At 39.1% G+C, this 20,009-nt stretch overlaps 2 protein-coding genes across 12 annotated transcripts in view; both read right to left on the bottom strand.

Annotated features, from left to right (window-relative positions):
- The window catches only part of LOC134220941 (muscleblind-like protein 1), a 413,633-nt gene extending 398,214 nt beyond the window's left edge, over window positions 1–15,419 (bottom strand). For 3 of the 11 annotated variants that reach the window (XM_062700081.1, XM_062700084.1, XM_062700085.1), the window contains exon 1: window positions 15,305–15,409. The gene's annotated coding sequence lies outside the window, so the exon portion shown is untranslated. Of the gene's footprint in view, window positions 1–15,304 lie in introns of all 11 variants that reach the window. The other 8 variants (XM_062700087.1, XM_062700089.1, XR_009982128.1 and 5 more) reach the window with 7 other exon arrangements.
- Window positions 1–20,009, bottom strand: part of LOC134220944 (protein muscleblind-like) — a 666,328-nt gene that overhangs the window by 90,997 nt on the left and 555,322 nt on the right. The gene's annotated exons all lie outside the window — the stretch shown is intronic.

Raw genomic sequence — 20,009 nt, 5'->3', positions numbered from 1 at the left:
CGCTTAAAAGCCTCGTGTTAGAAGAATTCCGAACCAATTGAAGGGCTGCTTCGGAGCCTCTTGAAAGGAGGCTTTCGAATCACTTGAGCCGCTTGAAATGAGGCTTTGAGCTTCTTGAAAAGAGCCATCCAAGCTTCTTTAAAGAAGGCTTCCGAGCCTCTTGGAAGAATGTTTCCGAGCCTCTTAAAAGGAGGTCTTGGAGCCTTTTGAAAGTAGGCTTACAGGCGTTTTGTAACGAGGCCTCCGCGCCACTTGAAAGGAGCCTTTCGGACCTTTTGGAAGGAGCCTTCCGGGCCTCTTGAAAGGAGACTTTCTAGCCTTTTGAAACGTGGCTTCCGGGCCTCTTGAAAGGAGGTTTCTGGGCCTCTTGGAAGAAGGCTTCCGGGCCTCTTGCAAGGAGCCTTTCGGACCTATTGGGAGCTGGGTTTCGTGCCTTTAGGGATGAAGCTTCCGAGCCTCTTGAAAGGAGACCTGCGGACCTTTTAAAACGTTGCTTCCACGCCCCTTAGTAGGGGCCTTTCGGACCTCTTGAAAGGAGGGTTTCGGGCCTCTTGAAAGAAGGTTCCCAGGCCTCTTGAAAAGAGGCTTCCGGGCCTCTTGAAAGGAAGCTTCCGGGCCTCTTGAAAGGAGGCTACCGGGCCTCTTGATAGGAGGCTTTTGAGCCTCTTGGGATGTGGCTTCCGAGCCTCTTGGAAGGAGCCTTTCGGAACTCTTGGGAGGAGGGTTTCAGGCCTCTTGGAAGAAGGCTTCCTTGCCACTTGAAAAGAGCCTTTCGGACCTCTTGAAAGGAAGCTTCCGGACCTGTTGAAAGGAGGCTTCCGGGCCTTTTGAAAATAGGCTTCCAAGCCCCTTAAAAGGAGGGTTCTGAGCCTCTAAAAAGAAAGATTCCGAGCCTCTTGAAAGGAGGCTTTCGAGCTTCTTGAAAGGAAGCTTCCTAAACTCTTGAAAGTAGGCTTTCGAATCTTTTGAAAGGGCCTCTTGAAAGAGACATCTCCGAGCCTCTTGAAAGCTGGCTTCTGAGCTGCTTGGAAAGAGGTTTCGAGAAGCATAGAAGGATGCTTCCAATCCTCTTGCAAAGAAGCAACTGAGCTTTTCGAAAAAAAAACTTCATGTCTCTCAAATTGTGGTTTCCGGACCTTTAGACTCAAGATTTTAGTTCGGAAGCATATTTTTAACATAGTATTCAACATTTTGTTTCAATCTCTTGAAATTTTGAAAACATGTTCATTCGACGTTTTGTGCTTTTGATCTGTTGTCTACAATCCTTCATACACTGAGCGAGTTGTGGAGGGCAGGATTCAATAGGCTTTGATTTACTTATGCATATTATGTACAAGACAATGTTTTGAAATTGAAAACATTACACTTTGTCAGTTAATTTAGATTGGAATTGTAATGCATCCGCCATTACGCATTTTTGTCCGAGGTACCCCCTAAGGCCAGCGAAGGTACCCCCAGGGGTACATGTACCCCAGGTTGAGAACCGCTGTCGTAGAGATATTTCAATAGAACAGAGTGGAGTGCACCAAAATCGAAACACATGCAGTAATTGATAACAATGTTCAAATCAAACACACAATTTTAATCTCGGAAAAAATAGCCGTAGTTGGACCAAGTGAGACGCCATTATTAAAACTCTAAGATAGCAATATGTCGGACCGTCGTCAGTTGAAAATGCCGTTTGGTGAAAGGGTCATTTGGCCGAATAGGTCAATTGGCCAAAATTACAGTCACCATTTTTACCATAGATAGCCCCTTCGATATTTTCGCCCAAATTACCTGTTCCAGGGCTGGTAGCGATGAATGCCATTCAAAATAGTGACTTAGTGACCATCGATGACTAAAATAGTGATCAAATAGTGACTTTCAGTTGCAGAAAGTGAAAAAACCCTAAGTACACTGACCCCACTCGGATATCAGTCCCATACTTTTTTTCCGCATACACTTTGAAGTTTCAAATAGCATCTTCCATATAAAACTTCAAAAAAATCTAATAAATTGAAACATCAACGGATGTTGTTCATTATTCGATAGATTACCGTGAATCGATTCAGTTTGATTGAAATTGTTTAGATCCGTGCAATCAGGTCATGTAAAATCATGGAAGTGCGGAAGTACATAAAAAATTAACACAATTCCTTGGGTTAACTCAAAAGTGATAAAATTCGAATATTATGCGAGTGGGGGCACAGCACAGTAAAATTGAACCAAACGAACACCCGCGTTAGTAAAAATGAGCGGCGCCGTGTCACTTTCTGATTTTTTTTTTGATTTGCAAAATCTGTTTTTTAGAAACACTCAAAACGCTATCTAGCCTGGCCTGTGCTAGAATTACTTCTGAAAACAATCATAAACGACTTTAAAGTACTTTCCATGTGCAAAAATAGTGACTCTAGTGACCATTTTCCGAAAATAGTGACTTTAGTGACTTTTGGATGCAAATAGCGACTTTTTAGTGACTAGACTTGAAATAGTGACCAAGTCACTAAAAGGTGACTCGCTACCATGCCTGCTGTTTGGCCAAACGATATTTTAGACTGTGTGACTCGTTTGACCAAATGACATTGTCGGCCATATGGCCTGCTATGCTGCTATGCCAAACGACATATTCAGCCGTATAACAATTTCGAACAAATGGCCCTTTCTGCCTAACGTTAATGTCGGCCTAATGGCATTTTCGACCAAATGATGTTTCTTGTCAAATAACAATTTCGGCCAAACGGTTATTTTGACCAGAAGACTCTTACGGCCAAATCACCAGTTCAGCCGTATGTCCCTTAACCGTTTCGGTCAAACATTCAATTCGGCCTAATGGATTTCGCCTAAGTAGAACTCGGCCCAATGGTTGTCGGGCAAATGTGTTTAGACTAAACGATCCTTTAGTTATATCTGGGACTCCGCAACTTTTCCGGTCGACTGGGTGCAATGAATCTTAATGAAGGTGCCCAAAAAGGGTTACCTGACTGTATGCGATTACTGGCGAGGCATTATGTTGCTGTGTATCGTTCTCAAAGTTCTCTACAAAGTTTTCGTAGCCCGGATTCAGGAGAATATCGATGCGACTCTCCGGCGGCAGCCGTGTGGTCTATATTGCCACGCTCCGTATCCCGAGCAGCACATGTCAGGAAAATATGGTTGCAGCAAATTTATAAAGACTAAATCTGGTCACATATGAGTTGTAGTAACCCATGTGGAACACGCGTGCTACTAGGGATCATACTGGAGAAGGGCAACGAATTCTAAGAATCCCTTTACTTGGAATTCATCGAATACTTTCGACCATCTCAATCAGTTATGAGGGTGCGCCCTGAGACGCAAAGGGTTTCCTGAGAAAATCATCGGCTTCATTGAAGCACAATACGAGGCCTTCTTGTGTAGAGTGCTGCACAATGGGATCTTGTTCAACCCTATCCGGGTCGTAGACAAGGATGTATTCTATCACCGTTACTGTTCCTCATCTGTTCCAATCGACGAGATTCTGGTAGGTGGGAATGCCCGTGAACCAAACAGCGTTATGGTAACCATGGAGCAGTAAAATGACTTAGAATTGGCTGATGACGTTGCACTCGTCGCTCAACGGCGCTCTGATTTTCCAAAGTAAGCTCAACAACCTTGCCGAGTGCTCCTCTTCGGTAGGTTCAGGCATCAACGTCAACAAAACCAAATCGTTGGCTGTAAACACGGTGACCCCTTCCAGTTTCACAGTAGCCGGGCAATCAGTGGAGAATGTTGAAAGCTTCCAATATTTTGATAGCCAAATGGCGCCAGACGGCGGTACTCAGATCGACATAGGCGCACGGATCAAGAAAATAAGGGCTGTCTTTGCGAGTTTAAGAAATATCTGGAAAACAGGCAGATAAATGAACGCACCAAAATCTGAATTTTCATCTTTAACGTGAAATCTGTGCTGTTATACGCTAGCGAAACAAGGTGTGTTTCAGTAGAGAACACTCAACGGCTACAGGTGTTCATCAACAGATCCCTGCGGTATATAATTCACGCCTGATGGTCTCCACAACTGGATATCAAACAACGAGCTCCATCGTCGTTGTCTCCAGAGGCAACTCATAGTCAATCAAAGACGATGCACACCCATACTTTTATCTATGACGGCTACGAACTAACATTAATAGACATAAACCTTGGCGTGGTTAACCTTAACTAGTGATTTAGACGTTTAAGGTTCTAGAAGCTCGCTGTGTGTCTGGGATGGACGGAAGGCACAAACAGAGTAGAAAACCGCTCTCAAAACATCAACTTCCAGATTTTTCGAGTCAAAAATCCTGATGAAAGGTTCAATTCCATGTGGTCCATGCGGAAGAAAATCTATAAATTTGCAGGCGCTGCAAATGTCAGAGCTAGAGGAATAGTTGTAACATCTGGAAGGATCGCCAGAGGAATCCTGTAGTCAGACCACGTCTCCTTATCGGACTGGATTATGCAAGTTTGGGTAACGTAACGAAATGGCGCGATGGAAGGGCATAGCTGTAAAATCCCGCCAAGGTCTTTGACTTTTTTCTAACTGTGGGAGCCTTTTCAACTTTCTAGTGTCCAAGACCGCCTTTAGACGTGGTGATTTGAATATTTTTTGTTATTTTCAATTGATCAGATTTTGAAAAGTTTTTGATGTTGATCAAATATATAAAATTTAATGCATGTTTAAATGTGGCTTAAAGATAAATTTCAAAGCTCTACACATTCAAAAAATATATTAAAAGTTGAGTAATGTTTTGTTCCTCCTTGTTTTTGCTCGTATACCTTTGAAGAGTAAAATATATGTAGTTTAGTTTTTTTCCACAACTAACTTTATTCAATAGAAGGTTTTGGTAGTGAAAGTTACACTCTACAATATTTATACAACTCGTTACACGGAAAATTAAAAATTAACCCTAAAAATTTAAAAAGTGCAATAAGTCAGCATTGAATAGGAATTTTAAAACTCTAACTATGTTAAACTCTAACTGTAAAATTATTTGACTAATAAAAAACTTGAAAAACAAAATTCTACAAAATCAAAGTGTGAAATTGATAATTTCGTGAATTAAGAACTGTTAATGCCCGAACCGTGTTTAGATCGATTTTAGAAAGCAAAATATTGATTTTAAGCGAAAACAAAAATTTGGGTTGTAGAGGGTTAAATATCTTATGCCATTGATGGTTCACTACATATGACTGACGACACATTTCACGATTGCTTTGATTGCTACTAATGTGGCTGTCAGTTGTGGTTCGCATTAGGCCTACTTCGATGGTTTTGAAGCAATTGAATATTTGATCGGGGCTCTGCCAAATAGCACCGAGTGCCAATTTATCTTCCCAAACTTTCGTTTAGTTTAGCTTACCTTTTAGCTTTGACTGACTATACATATCTATGGTTGATATTCCGTGGTTGACCAGAATAAGTGAAATTGTAGTCAGTTAAGGAATATAAGTACAGTGAACTCTCTCTAACACGATATTCTGTAACTCTAAATCGAAATAATTTCCCAAAGTATTTTCAGTTCGCTAACTCGATATTGTCAGAATCAGTTTTCATGCACACTAGGGGAACTGTTCCGTTTTCCATTTCACTGAACATATGTTCATCTCATCGCGAAACAAAGAAATACGGCACCAATTTCGTCGCTTCTTTTTGCTAATATGCGTGCTCACTACAGAAAAAAATTACAAAAATAATAAACAAACCAAATACCTTTTCATTTCTTTGTTTTTCGTGAGACCAATAACGGATGATGAAGTCCAGGAGCAGTAACCCCATTTAAGATGTCTGGCCATTTGGCCGAATGCCGTTTGGCCAAAATGTAAAAAGAAACTTATATTGTGAGTAATGCGTAGTAGGAATTACATGAAGTGTGCAGCATGAGACATTTAAGCGACAAAATCGAAGTGAAAAGTGAGAAATGGAAATTGAGAAAATAAAGTAAAAAGTGAAAAGTAAATTGTGAAAAGTGAAAAGTGAGAAGTAAGAAGTATGAAGTAAGAATTGATAAGTAAGAAGTAAAAAGCGAGAAGTGAGAAGTGAAAAGTGGGAAGTGGAAGTGAAATTTGATAAGTGAAAAGTAAGAAGTCAGAAGTGAGAAGTAAGAAATAAGAAGTCCCTAGTACCATTTTGGTTTTTATGATGGTTTTTTCACACTCTTGTTCACGCGTTAAAACTGTAACGGTTCTTTGGACATTTCTTAGAAAGTTGCAACCGCGGCGGACTTGATATAAGAAATTGTCCGAAGTTTTTTTTCGCGAACAGAAAACACTTTGGTCAGTTTCTAATAACAAGTCCGCCGCGGGTGAAACTTTCTAAGAAGTGTCCGCAGAACCGTGTCTGAAGAACCGTGAAAGCATGAACATTTGTTCCTTCGAACCGGATGAGCATTCCCGGTAAAGATCTTCGGACAATCTGCGTTTTGGAGGACAAAAAGGAAAAGGACAATTCGCACCTGTGATGAATAATTACACTATTGTGACGGTGAATAGTGGACGACTAGTGAATAGTGACACCATTTTCGACACGATTTGCGCCATCACCGATACTTCTGCATTTTTGAGGAGCTGTTTTGGACGTACCGGGTAGTGGTGAGCGGCCATCGGACGAGGGATAGTTACTTGGGAAGCAGATCGAGGCCAGGACGGACATCCGAGTAACGGAACGAGCAAGAAAAGGGGAGTAGAGTGCATGTGTGGTGGCGTGTTTCCCAAGCATTGCTCCAAGTGCCAGTAAAGTGGAAAATGCCAGATCTCAGAACGCTGAGAAAAAAAGGAGCATCAGCTCCGGAAGTCGCTTGAAGGAATTCAGCATTTCGTCGCAAGTTATCGAGCGAGCAGAGATGTACGATAGGTCTGTGTATGTCTGGAGGCATTAGATAGGGTATATGGCCAGTCCGTCTAAATCCGTATGCAGATTGAGCTGCTTTTAGAAAACGCAGTCGAGAAGGGCGATGTCCAAGAAGAAGAATCGTTGACGGTGGCTAACGATAAAGCGAGTCAAGAGTTTGAAGACAGCTTTTATTCCCTGAAATGGTTGTAACAGACCTGTTGGCCTTCAAAACGGTGGGCTCAAGTGTATCGGCGTGTTACAAGTCAGCAGCCGGCATCCCAGTTTGCAAAGGTGAAACTCCCGGAGATAAAGCTGCCATCTTTTAATGCCAAGATTCGCAACTGGGTGCCATACCGTGACAGTTTCCGAAGCCTCATCCACGATAATCTCCTTCTTTCGGATGTCGATCGTTTCACCTAGCTCTGGTTTTCTTTGGCTGGCGACGCACTGCAGTAAGTGAGTTCCATTGACTTGTCTGTGGCCAATTATGCAGTAGTATGGAAATCGCTTGAGAGTCGCAACGAAAACAAGAAGCTAATTGTCAAGGCGCATCTCGATGCTTTCTTTGTGGTAGAGAGTCTTAAGAAGGAGAACTATGGAGGACTCAACCAACTAATAGTCGCTTTCAAGAAGAACCTGCAGATGCTTGAGAAAATCGGAGAGAAGCCGTTGGATTGGAGCACCATTCTGGCTTACAGGGTGTATACCAGATTGGACTTGGCGACTTTACGGCATTGGGAAACCCACCACAAAAGCAAGGAAGTGACGATGTACACAGACTGCATGGATTTCCTCAAGAGCCATTGTTCTGTATTGCAGCCTTCGGCGCCAGTTAATCCCATCAGTTCCAACCAGCAACTATCGTCACGTCCGGCAGTTTGCCTCCGATTTAACTGTTATTTAATTTTTATTGTAAACTAGCAGACCCGACGAACTTTGTTTCGCCTAAAATTGATTTATTCTCAGATTTATTCTTGAGCTATGTATGGGAGCCCCCCCTATCCTAAGGAGGGAGGGATCTCGAACTATCTTAGAACCTTCCCTGGCCCCAGAAACCTCTGCATACAAATTTTCAGTAGTTTTGGAGTCTGTAAGTTTCAGACAGACAGAAATTCTTTTTTATTATTGTTATGTAAATTACGGTCTTCAAGAGCGTCATAAAACTTGAAATGTTACTTGGGACGTGGGAAGTAAGAAGTGAGAAGTAAAAAGTAAGAAGTGAAAAGTGACAAATTTGAAGTGAGAATTGTGAAGTGAGATGTGAGAAATGAAAAGTGAGAAAATAAAAGTGAAAAGTAAATTGTAAAAAATAAAAATCAGAAAAAAGTGAAGTGAGAAGTAAGAATTGAGAAGTGAGAAATGAAAAGTGAGAGGTCAGAAGTTAGAAGTGAAGCTTAGCTTAGCTTAGACTGAGAAGTGAAAAGTTTGAGATGTGAAAGGTAAAAAATGATAATTGAAAAGTAAGAAGTAAGAAGCGAGAAGTGAAAAGTGAGAAGTGAGAATTGAGAAGTGAGAATTTCAAAGTGAGAAATGCGAAGTGAGAAGTGAATAGTGAGAAGGGAAAGTGAGGAGCGAGAAGTGCGAAGTGAATGGTGAGAAGTGCAAAGTGAGTAGTGAGAAGTGAGAAGTGAAAAGTGAGAAGAGTAAAGTGAGAACTGCGAAGTAAGAGGACCAAGTAGTGAGAAGTGAAAAGTGAGGTGAACGTTGGTTTTTCTTTAACTTAATTTTTATTCCTTCTCATCATTCCTTCCTGCTTTTCTTGAGAAGTTAGAAGTGGAAAAATTGTCAAGTAAGAGCTGCGTAGTGAGTAGTGAAAAGTGAGAAGTGAAATGTTAAAAATGAGAAGAGAAAAAAGAGAAGTGCTGAAACCGAACATTTCATTTCTCATTTCTTAATTTTCACTTTGCACTATTCATTTCGAACATCTCACTCCTCACTTCACTAAATAAGGAAATCAATTTTAACTATTCGGCCAAATGGCATTCTGCCATAAAACTCTAAATCATATTTCTACATTAGGGTGGTTCAAAAAATCGATTTTGCTTTACAACGCTCATCTGATTCTTTTTTATGTTCTGAGTGTCCTCCGAAAATTTGAACTGATTTGGATAAAAACTGATTTAGCACAAGCCGTTTCAAGTTTGCATGGAAATTAGTAGGTATGGGTAAATTTTTTTTTCATTATGCTTATTTACAGCGCTTCCCCATTGAGCGTAGGTAAAAAGAAAACCTACATAGCTGAAAGGAATACTCAAGAGCTTTTACTCAACGAAAACCGCATCTAAATTAATCGTACCAATAATTAGTAATCGGTTTTAATTCAGGTGGCTAATCTTTAGTCATGATGATTAAACTTCTCTGAAGGCATCACTGAAACGTGCAGTGCAACAACCAATATGAAACTACGGATTTTTTGCGGTTCCAGTTTCGTAAGCTATGGACGATCTTCGGTACCCAGAAATAAAAGCGACGCTTCGGTACGTAATCTATTGATGCCCCTTAAGAACAAATTTTAGCATTGCTGTCATAGCAACACATTTTTCAAATTTGTTTTCAAAAGAACATTAATAAAATTTAAAACTAATATATCGTTTACAAAGTTTCTAAATATGGGCAGCCTTTGTAAAAAACTTAATGCCATTAAGAAGGAGCAATATTGAGAATAACAAAAATAGTATTCTAAAAAGTGATGTGTGATTTTAAAAATAATATATTCTGGAATGCTGGAAAAATATTGATACTCTCAAGAGAATCTATGATATAAAAATAAAACCCTCTTGTTATTATTAAATTTTACAATTAAATAAAGGGATTTCAAACAGACTGCTGACATTCCAAGGAGAAATCTGGGAGTCCGAAATAGGTCAAGTTCTTTGGAACTTTCAAATATTTTGGATCCTCAGTAGTCTAATTCTTTAAGTTTTTGGAAATCTCTTGAAATTCATCCAACTAGTTTTAAGCATGGCATTTTATTACACGGATAGCCTTTGCTATTAGATGTGACTTAGAATAAATGGCGAAAACTAAGCGATAGATCATCGTAAAATCTAGTGATCCTGTTTCAGTAAACTGCTCTCTCTGCAGGTTCAATCTAGGACCGAATCTTTTTTTTTATAGATTTTTTAGGGTAAGCATTTTTAATTATGTTTTTTTTTCGTTTCGTTCCTCATGTTGTTCTATGACTTCACACCAACTCACACTCACCCTACCACGTCCTATCATACAAAAAGGTGTTGGTTAAATAGCCTATTGGCAGTTATGTTCATTTCCTCAAATATTTAAGTACTGATTTTCACAGAACTATTGAACAAAGCTGCAAAGAGGGCCTGGCTGCATATACATTAGAGTGGGGCGTCATGGTCATTTTTTCAAATCAATGGTTTTTCGAAGCCGTTCTGGGTTCTGAACAACTGTGCAGAATTTGGGACCGATTGGTTGCTTCCTCGCTTTCTGCATCGCGTTTGAAGTTTGTATGGAAATTAGTATGGGAGAACGTATATTTTGCATTTTTACTACTGGAGGTTTCAGTTCATCGTAAACCAAGTGGCACATTGCGTTAAAGTATAACCCAAAGGATGCCGAAAAACTTTGCTGAAGAAGGCACGCTGCTGGAACGTCCTTGAAAAAATTTGTAACGCTTCGAAGATTGAGTGTTCAAATCATATGCAAAAAATCGTTTATTCTGCCAGCACTGCCGTACTACGTGGAGCAATAATTTAACTGAGTGTTATTTCAAAATTATTGATTTTATAGGACTTTGGAGCTAATGGGAGATATTCGGAATGATTCCACAAAGTTAAAATTCCGACTAGAAGGAAAATGGGTTTTGCCCTCTGGCAATTATAGGTTGTCCGCTAGTGCTGGCAGAAACATTGATTTCTTGCATATGGTTTAAACAATCAATTTTCGAAACGTAATACATTTTTTTGTAGACCTTCCAGCTGCGTACCTTCTTCGGCAAAATCTTTCGGCATCTTCCAGGCTATATGCTAACGTATTGAGTCACGCGATTGATGATAAATTGAAGCCGCTAAGAGCATAAATGTTAAAAAGTACGTTTTCCCATACTAATTTCCATGTAAATTTAAAATGCGATGCGGCATGCGAGGTCGCAACCAATCGAGCCCATATTTTTCACAGTTGATTGGGGTCCCAAAACGGTTCAGAAAAACCTTATTCTCACTTGATCGAATGAAGTTTGCGTTTTCCCATACAAGTACTGACACTTTTCTAGGCAGCCAAGTGTCAAACAACGGCAGCCATTACCGTGCGCGAAATGCTGGATATACATGTACACGATGTGCTTCAAACACAAATAATAACAAGAAAAATGATAGAAACAGTCAATTCTATCATTTTGCACGACGCTTCAAAGTAGTTGTTGTGTGTATGTACACTAGACTAGATTATAAGAATTAATTAATTAGATAACGAATGATCAAAAAAGATTGTATGTCAGATAATTTAATCACTAAGCCACTCCCAAAATAGAATAATTTTCTTTGCACAATGAATTTGGCACGTGCATGCATGTATTATATTTCTTCCCCTATTCTCGAGAACAATTATCTCCACGTGCTCAAAAAATAAACCATCCAACCGGCGAACAAACAGATATAAACCATTCTAATTCATTCATCCAGGGATAAACGATTTATTGCCCAAAATAGAGACATGCATCAAAACAAGCGACGCCTCAAAACCGAGTGAAAAAAAAAACACAAACTGGAAAACTGACTCGTGTCATCGCCGTACAGCACCTTGAGCACGCAAAAGGACACAGCCAGACGTAATAAAGAAAGGGGAAAAGGTGAAAGGTATCCCATCTTGGGATAAGGGGTAACCAAGCCGCAGCCCTTATAGGTTTACGAAGTGGTTGACACCTTTTCTTTCGTGTGTTTTTTTTCTCGTTGAGTTCTAAACGAGTGCTTGTTCTCACATGAATCACTCGTTCTCCTTCGACATCAACCTTGAATTGTTTTTATTGTGGCGATGGCTTCTTTCAGAATTCCACGGTTGAAGTGGATTATTTATTCTCATTTTGATAAAAATTGATGTAATCTTCTTTGGTTTGATTTGTCACCTCAAGCGATCGTATTCCCCCTTCAAAAATATGTTTTCTTCGCAACGAAGCACTGTGTTTGCCTTGATTTTTATTAAAATGTAGTGGAAACTTATTGTTTTGAATTCGACTTCAATTTTAGAGTATTAATAGTAATTGAGATTTAGTTTCTATCGAGCCGTGAAACCAATTTTGAATTGTTATGTTTCACTTTTAACCAAAATAAAGTAGGTGGATTAATCTGATTTATTTTATTTCCACGGTCGTTTCGATAAAAGAATGCCTATACGAAGGTTAAAAAAGACACGTGTTCGATTTCGTTTGCTTTTTCTCTCAAGTGTAATCAGATTGTTACTTATTTCGATTAGATTTGATTGCGGTGCTGTTCGACAGCACTTACTTCCATAACCGTTCTCCGAGGGTTCTTGATTTTTTTCTCCACATTTGAAGAGCAATACTTGTGTAATTGTTATTGAGATTGGGATCAAACCAAAATCAACAAAATGGTGATTATCCTTTTTGCTCAACCCCTGCAAAAATTGGTAAACGAAGTCAGTCGGAAAGCAATCTTTCCGATTGGCTTGATTCGAAGCGAAACCTGAGACGAGTCCGTCCCAAGGAGCACCATCACTCAGCACTAACGATTATGATGATGAAATTTCCTTTCTCCTGTCAGTTCTCGATCTCGGCATATCGGCCAGCAGCAGGACGACGACGGCGCTGGAAATGGAAACCGCACTGCACACTATCGAAAAGCCAAATTATGTAAAGCCTCAAAACAATGTCAAATTGTCTATCACCCCCTTGGGATGGTCCGTTCTTGTGGTGCCGACGCGTCGTCGGGTGCCGATGGGACGACGCTGCAGCAGAGGAAAGATAGAGTGTATCATCCCTCCGTCGTCCGTCGTCCCATATTCCGGGCATGATTATAATATAGCTGCACATTTGTTACACAGAGAACCTTTCCGGTCGTTTACTTCCCGGAGCATCATCATCGCCATCATCGGGGAGTGCGGACGGACCCGCAAGGTAGGTGCTTCAGCAGGAATGACGACATCGGTTGGCTTTCACCCGTGCCGATCATCAGCACATCCAGTTGAGGATTCATCGAGCTGGATTAAGGGTGCATCGAGCTGGTGAGTGTGTTCGGGTAGTGACTCTTCAGCCATCAGTTCAGCCGAGTGTCGAATCCTTCGTAGGTAATGCACCGAACGAGATAAACGGTTTGTTTGGCAAAAATCCAAAGTCCAGAAGATGCTTTGGAGATCCGATAGTCACCCGTCAGGGAAACGTTGGGTAATCAGAGGCTGTTTTGGAAAAGAGCTCTCTCTTGCGAGCTTTGGGAGATAAATACGAGACCATCTGATGAGTCCATGGACGAGAGTGGTTGGCATTTGACATGTGATGTCGTTTATTCAAAAAGGCCTGATATCGACTTCCATCGTTAGTCTCATAATAGAGTGGTTTGCTTAATTTTGACGCTTCGGATCAGATGATTTCACAACATTCCGTATGACATAATATCAGTTTTCAAAATTATTCTTAAAGACTTATTATCTGCTATTGTTTCCCTTCTCCTACTTTGCATTGGCTCGGGACTACACGAGTTGTACAGTTCACAAAAATGGAACATTAACATTGACATTGAGGTAGCGGGCTTGAAGATGCAACATTGTCATTTTTACATTGCTAATTATCAAAAGTTATCTTCGATGTGAAGTTCGTTCCCCAAGCACGTAATTTTCGTGATCATCACAAACGTCGCTGAGCGCTGATGAAAATGTCCGACTTCTAACCCGACACCGTTCCATGATTATTCATCATTAATTTATAATTGGCACTGATTGAATTTAGTTATCAAGTAGGGACAAATTTGGTAAAATGTGGACGACCGGCTGACTTTTGATTAGAATTTATGGGTCTACGCTACGGAAGACTGTGGGTGGATGGTTGCGGTGGTGGCGGACTGCGGTGGATGACCGACACCAGCTCCATAAACCAACCCGGAAGGGGGCTATGCTAATGATAATGTATGAATGGCACCTTCCAAGCGGCTTCGACTCAGTGTTTCTGTGATACGGCGCGGGAGCAAATGAGGCAGGACCATTCGAAAGGACCACCGAGCGACCGACCGACAACGGCCACCAGCTCTCGCCGGCCGAGTGGTGGTCCATCGTGAGGGAATGGTGTGAGTTTGGCTTCCGCACTGGATGGTCCGTTTATCAAGCCAAAGATAGATGGTCCTTGGAAACAGGCGGGCGAGCGATTGTGTGTTGCGATGTGTGTTCTGCCCGGTCGGACATTTTATTGATGGCTCAGGATTAAAAGGAAAGGTTTGCCGAGTGGCACCCGGGTCCAGTGCTGCGTAACAGATCAGCACGACCAGCGATGGCCAGCAGAAGCAGCAGTGATATATCAATTAGTTTCTAATCAGAGGATAACCTCTCTGTCGCCTCGGTTAGCCTGCGACCCTTCACTCTCCGAGGAGGACTTAAGCCAAGCGGTCAGTGGATGGTGACGGCTGCCGTCAGGATTTGGTCCACTCGAGCGTGAATGAGTCGCAATGTCTTGATTCCGTTGAGCGCTTGATTAATTGCTGCGATGGGCGTGATAAATTTGTATGCATCATTCGACGGCGGTGATGTCCACTTGAGAATGGGCTTAATTGGAATTCAATTTTCAAACCATTTGAATTTTAGAAACAAGTGACAAAATGTGACATAAGTTTCATGATCGAGAAGATATCTCCATGCTCAATGCTCAAGGTGATACAAATGATAAAAAATTGGTCGATTGCACTTTTCATTCAATGCTTATTCAATTTCAGCCATACTTTTATTTAATTTTATTTATTCTCCAATTCAAATGTCTTGCCCAGAGTGCATATTACATGTAATCAATAATAGTTCCCTATTCAAATGAAAAATAGAGCATGTTTTCAAATTCTCTTCACTGGTGTTGAATCACTGTGTCGAAAACGCACCGAAAACGTTCTGCTTCCGACGACTGCAAGTCAAGATAGCTCATTACTTAGCAAGATTGCCAGCGGGTGCCACGGGGACTGACGCATGTTTAGTTTGCAATATCTCTCATTTTATTATTTACACACTCATTCATCCTGATCGCTTAACGACCATTTTCACACCCCCGACAGCCATGGCGCGTTTGATGCCTTATTTCACTTGAGCGATTTGGCGTAAAAATAAATTTGAAAATATTTCGCACTCCTCACGTTCTCGGCTCAATCATCTGATGGTAGAACATTGTCGGGATTTTTCGGAATTTGACTCACTACCACGCCGGGGATTGTGTTTATGCGAACCATCGGTCATGATTAAGTAATGTTTAGATTAACGGGATTCATTTCTGCCGGCCCGAGATCCGGGAGGCGAGATGCCACAATTCCTCTGGAATGTGCCAAAAATACTCACAACGTAACACGCTTTATGTCTTCCTGAGATGTAATGAGAAGAAAACTCCCGTCCAAAACTAGACGAAATACACACGCGAAACGGCGAAAATCACTCGCAGCACTAAGCTCGAACCACCAACGTCCAACTGACAGTTTTCCGAGTTCTCCTCAACTACCAACAGTCAGCCATTACGTCGTCATCGTCGGTACCTCGGTCGTTGATGTGCTACTCCTAGGTAAGTAGATATAGTGATTCAGTTTTCTTCTGTGTTCCCGATTGGGAGGAGATGCCAAATTCAAAATTATCTAAATTTAAAAAAATGACAAAATTGACAAAATTGACAAAATTGACAAAATTGACAAAATTGACAAAATTGATAAAATTGACAAAATTGAAGAAAAATCCAACGGAAATTCATTCGAATTTCCAACGGAAATTCATTCGAATTTTCAACGGAAATTCATTCAAATTTCCAACGGAAATTCAATTGAATTTCCAACGGAAATTCATTCGAATTTCCAACGAAAATTCATTCGAATTTCCAACGGAAATTCATTCGAATTTCCAACGGAAATTCATTTGAATTTCCAACGGAAATTCATTTGAATTTCCAACAGAAATTCATTTGAATTTCCAACGGAAATTCATTCGAATTTCCACGGAAATTCATTCGAACTTTCAACGGAAATTCATTCGAATTTCCAACGGAAATTCATTCGAATTACCAACGGAAATTCATTCGTATTTCCAACGGAAATTCATTCGAATTTCCAACGGAAATTCATTCTAATTTCCAACGGAAATTCATTCGAATTACCAACGGAAATTCATTCGAATTTCCAACGGAAATTCATTCGTATTGCCAACGGAAATTTATTCAATTTCCAACGGAAATTTATTCAAATTTCCAACGGAAATTAATTCAATTTCCAACGGAAATTCATTCAATTTCCAACGGAAATTAATTCAATTTCCAACGGAAATTCATTCAATTTCCAACGGAAATTCATTTGAATTTCAAAGAAAATTCATTCAATTTCAACGGAAATTGATTCGAATTTCAACGGAAATTCATTCAATTCAACGGAAATTCATTCGAATATCCAACGAAAATCCTTCGAATTTCCAACGGAAATTCATTCAATTTCCAACGGAAATTCATTCGAATTCAACGGAAATTCATTCGAATTCCAACGGAAATTCATTCGAATTTTCAACGGAAATTCATTCGAATTTTCAGAACAGAAATTCATTCGAATTTTCGGAACGGAAATTCATTCGAATTTGCAACGGAAATTCATTCGAATTTCCAACAGAATTTCAGTCGAATTTCCAACGGAAATTCATTTGAATTTTCGTAACGGAAATTCATTCGAATTTTCGGAACGGAAATTCATTCGAATTTTCGGAACGGAAATTCATTTGAATTTTCAATGGAAACTCATTCGAATTTCCAACGGAAATTCATTCAATTTCAACGGAAATTCATTCGAATTTCAACGGAAATTCATTCAATTTCCAACGGAAATTCATTCAATTTCCAACGGAAATTCATTCAATTTCCAACGGAAATTCATTCGAATTTCCAACGGAAATTCATTCAATTTCAACGGAAATTCATTCGAATTTCAAACGGAAATTCATTCGAATCTCCAACGGATATCCATTCGAATTTCAAACGGAAATTCATTCGAAGTACCAACGGAAATTCATTCGAATTTCCAACGGAAATTCATTCGAATTCCCAACGGAAATTCATTCAATTTCCAACGGAAATTCATTCAATTTCCAACGGAAATTCATTCGAATTTGCAACGGAATTTCATTCGAATCTCCAACGGAAGTTTATTCGAATTTCCAACGGAAATTTATTCAAATTTCAACGGAAATTCATTCAATTTTCAACGGAATTTCCGTTGAAATTCATTCAATTTCCAACGAAAATTCATTCGAATTTCCAACGGAAATTCATTCGAATTTCCAACGGAAATTCATTCAATTTCAACGGAAATTCATTTGAATTTCAACAGAAATTCATTTGAATTTCCAACGGAAATTCATTCGAATTTCCACGGAAATTCATTCGAACTTTCAACGGAAATTCATTCGAATTTCCAACGGAAATTCATTCGAATTACCAACGGAAATTCATTCGAATTTCCAACGGAAATTCATTCGAATTTCCAACGGAAATTCATTCGAATTTCCAACGGAAATTCATTCTAATTTCCAACGGAAATTCATTCGAATTACCAACGGAAATTCATTCGAATTTCCAACGGAAATTCATTCGAATTTCCAACGGAAATTTATTCGAATTTCCAACGGAAATTTATTCAAATTTCCAACGGAAATTTATTCGAATTTCCAACGGAAATTCATTCGAATTCAACGGAAATTAATTCAATTTCAACGGAAATTAATTCGAATTTCAACGGAAATTAATTCGAATTTCCAACGGAAATTCATTCAATTTCAACGGAAATTCATTCGAATTCAACGGAAATTCATTTGAATTTTCAAAGAAAATTCATTCGAATTTCCAACGGAAATTCATTCGAATTTCCAACGGAAATTCATTCGAATATCCAACGGAAATCCTTCGAATTTCCAACGGAAATTCATTCAAATTTCCAACGGAAATTCATTCGAATATCCAACGGAAATTCATTCGAATTTCCAACGGAAATTCATTCGAATTTTCAACGGAAATTCATTCAATTTCCAACGGAAATTCATTCAATTTCAACGGAAATTCATTCGAATTTCCAACGGAAATTCATTCGAATTTCCAACGGACATTCATTCGAATTTCCAACGGAAATTCATTCGAATTACCAACGGAAATTCATTCGAATTTTCAACGGAAATTCATTCAATTTCCAACGGAAATTCATTCGAATTACCAACGGAAATTCATTCGAATTTCCAACGGAAATTCATTCGAATTTCCAACGGAAATTCATTCGAATTTCAACGGAAATTCATTCAATTTCCAACGGAAATTTATTCGAATTTCCAAAGGAAATTTATTCAAATTTCTAACGAAAATTCATTCAAATTTCCAACGGAAATTCATTCGAACTTCAACGGAAATTCATTCAATTTCCAACGGAAATTCATTCGAATTTCCAACGGAAATTCATTCGAATTTCCAACGGAAATTCATTCGAATTTTCATTGATTTCATTTTCATTGAATTTCCAACGGAAATTGATTCGAATTTCCAACGGAAATTGATTCGAATTTCCAACGGAAATTGATTCGAATTTCCAACGGAAATTGATTCGAATTTCCAACGGAAATTGATTCGAATTTCAACGGAAATTCATTCGAATATCCAACGGGAAATCCTTCGAATTTCCAACGGAATTTCCAACGGAAATTTATTCGAATTTCCAACGGAAATTCATTCGAATTTCCAACGGAAATTCATTCGAATTTCCTACGGAAATTCATTCGAATTTCCAACGGAAATTCATTCCAATTTCAACGGAAATTCATTCGAATTTCAACGGAAATTCATTCAATTTCCAACGGAAATTCATTTCAATTTCAACGGAAATTCATTCAATTTCCAACGGAAATTCATTCGAATTTCAACGGAAATTTATTCGAATTTCAACGGAAATTCATTCAATTTCAACGGAAATTCATTCCAATTCAACGGAAATACATTCCAATTTCAACGGAAATTCATTCAAATTTCCAACGGAAATTCATTCGAATTTCCAACGGAAATTCATTCGAATTTCCAACGAAAATTCATTCGAATTTCCAACGGAAATTCATTCGAATTTCCAACAGAAATTCATTCGAATTTCCAACGGAAATTCATTCGAATTCCCAACGGAAATTGATTCCAATTTCCAAAGGAAATTGATTCGAATTTCCAAAGGAAATTGATTCGAATTTCCAACGGCAATTGGTTCGAATTTCCAACGGAAATTGATTCGAATTTCCAACGGAAATTGATTCGAATTTCCAACGGAAATTGATTCGAATTTCCAACGGAAATTGATTCGAATTTCCAACGGAAATTGATTCGAATTTCCAACGGAAATTCATTCGAATTTCCAACGGAAATTCATTCGAATTTCCAACGGAAATTCATTCGAATTTCCAACGGAAATTCATTCGAATTTCCAACGGAAATTCATTCGAATTTCCAACGGAAATTAATTCGAATTTCAACGGAAATTAATTCAATTTCCAACGGAAATTAATTCGAATTTCAACGGAAATTCATTCGAACTTCCAACGGAAATTCATTCAATTTCCAACGGAAATTCATTCGAATTTCCAACGGAAATTCATTCGAATTTCCAACGGAAATATATTCGAATTTCCAACGGAAATATATTCGAATTTCCAACGGAAATTTATTCGAATTTCCAACGGAAATTCATTCCAATTCAACGGAAATTCATTCCAATTTCAACGGAAATTCATTCCAATTTCAACGGAAATTCATTCCAATTTCAACGGAAATTCATTCCAATTCAACGGAAATTCATTCCAATTCAACGGAAATTCATTTCAACTTCAACGGAAGTTCATTCCAATTTCCAACGGAAATTGATTCAATTTCAACGGAAATTGATTCAATTTCCAACGGAAATTGATTCAATTTCCAACGGAAATTGATTCGAATTTCAACGGAAATTGATTCGAATTTCAACGGAAATTGATTCAATTTCAACGGAAATTGATTCGAATTTCC

Source organism: Armigeres subalbatus, chromosome 3 (genome assembly GCF_024139115.2).
Source record: "Armigeres subalbatus isolate Guangzhou_Male chromosome 3, GZ_Asu_2, whole genome shotgun sequence".
Taxonomy (NCBI): Eukaryota; Metazoa; Arthropoda; class Insecta; order Diptera; family Culicidae; genus Armigeres; species Armigeres subalbatus.
The sequence above is the reverse complement of the archived record's forward strand: the minus strand, read 5'-3'. Positions and strand labels throughout refer to the sequence as shown.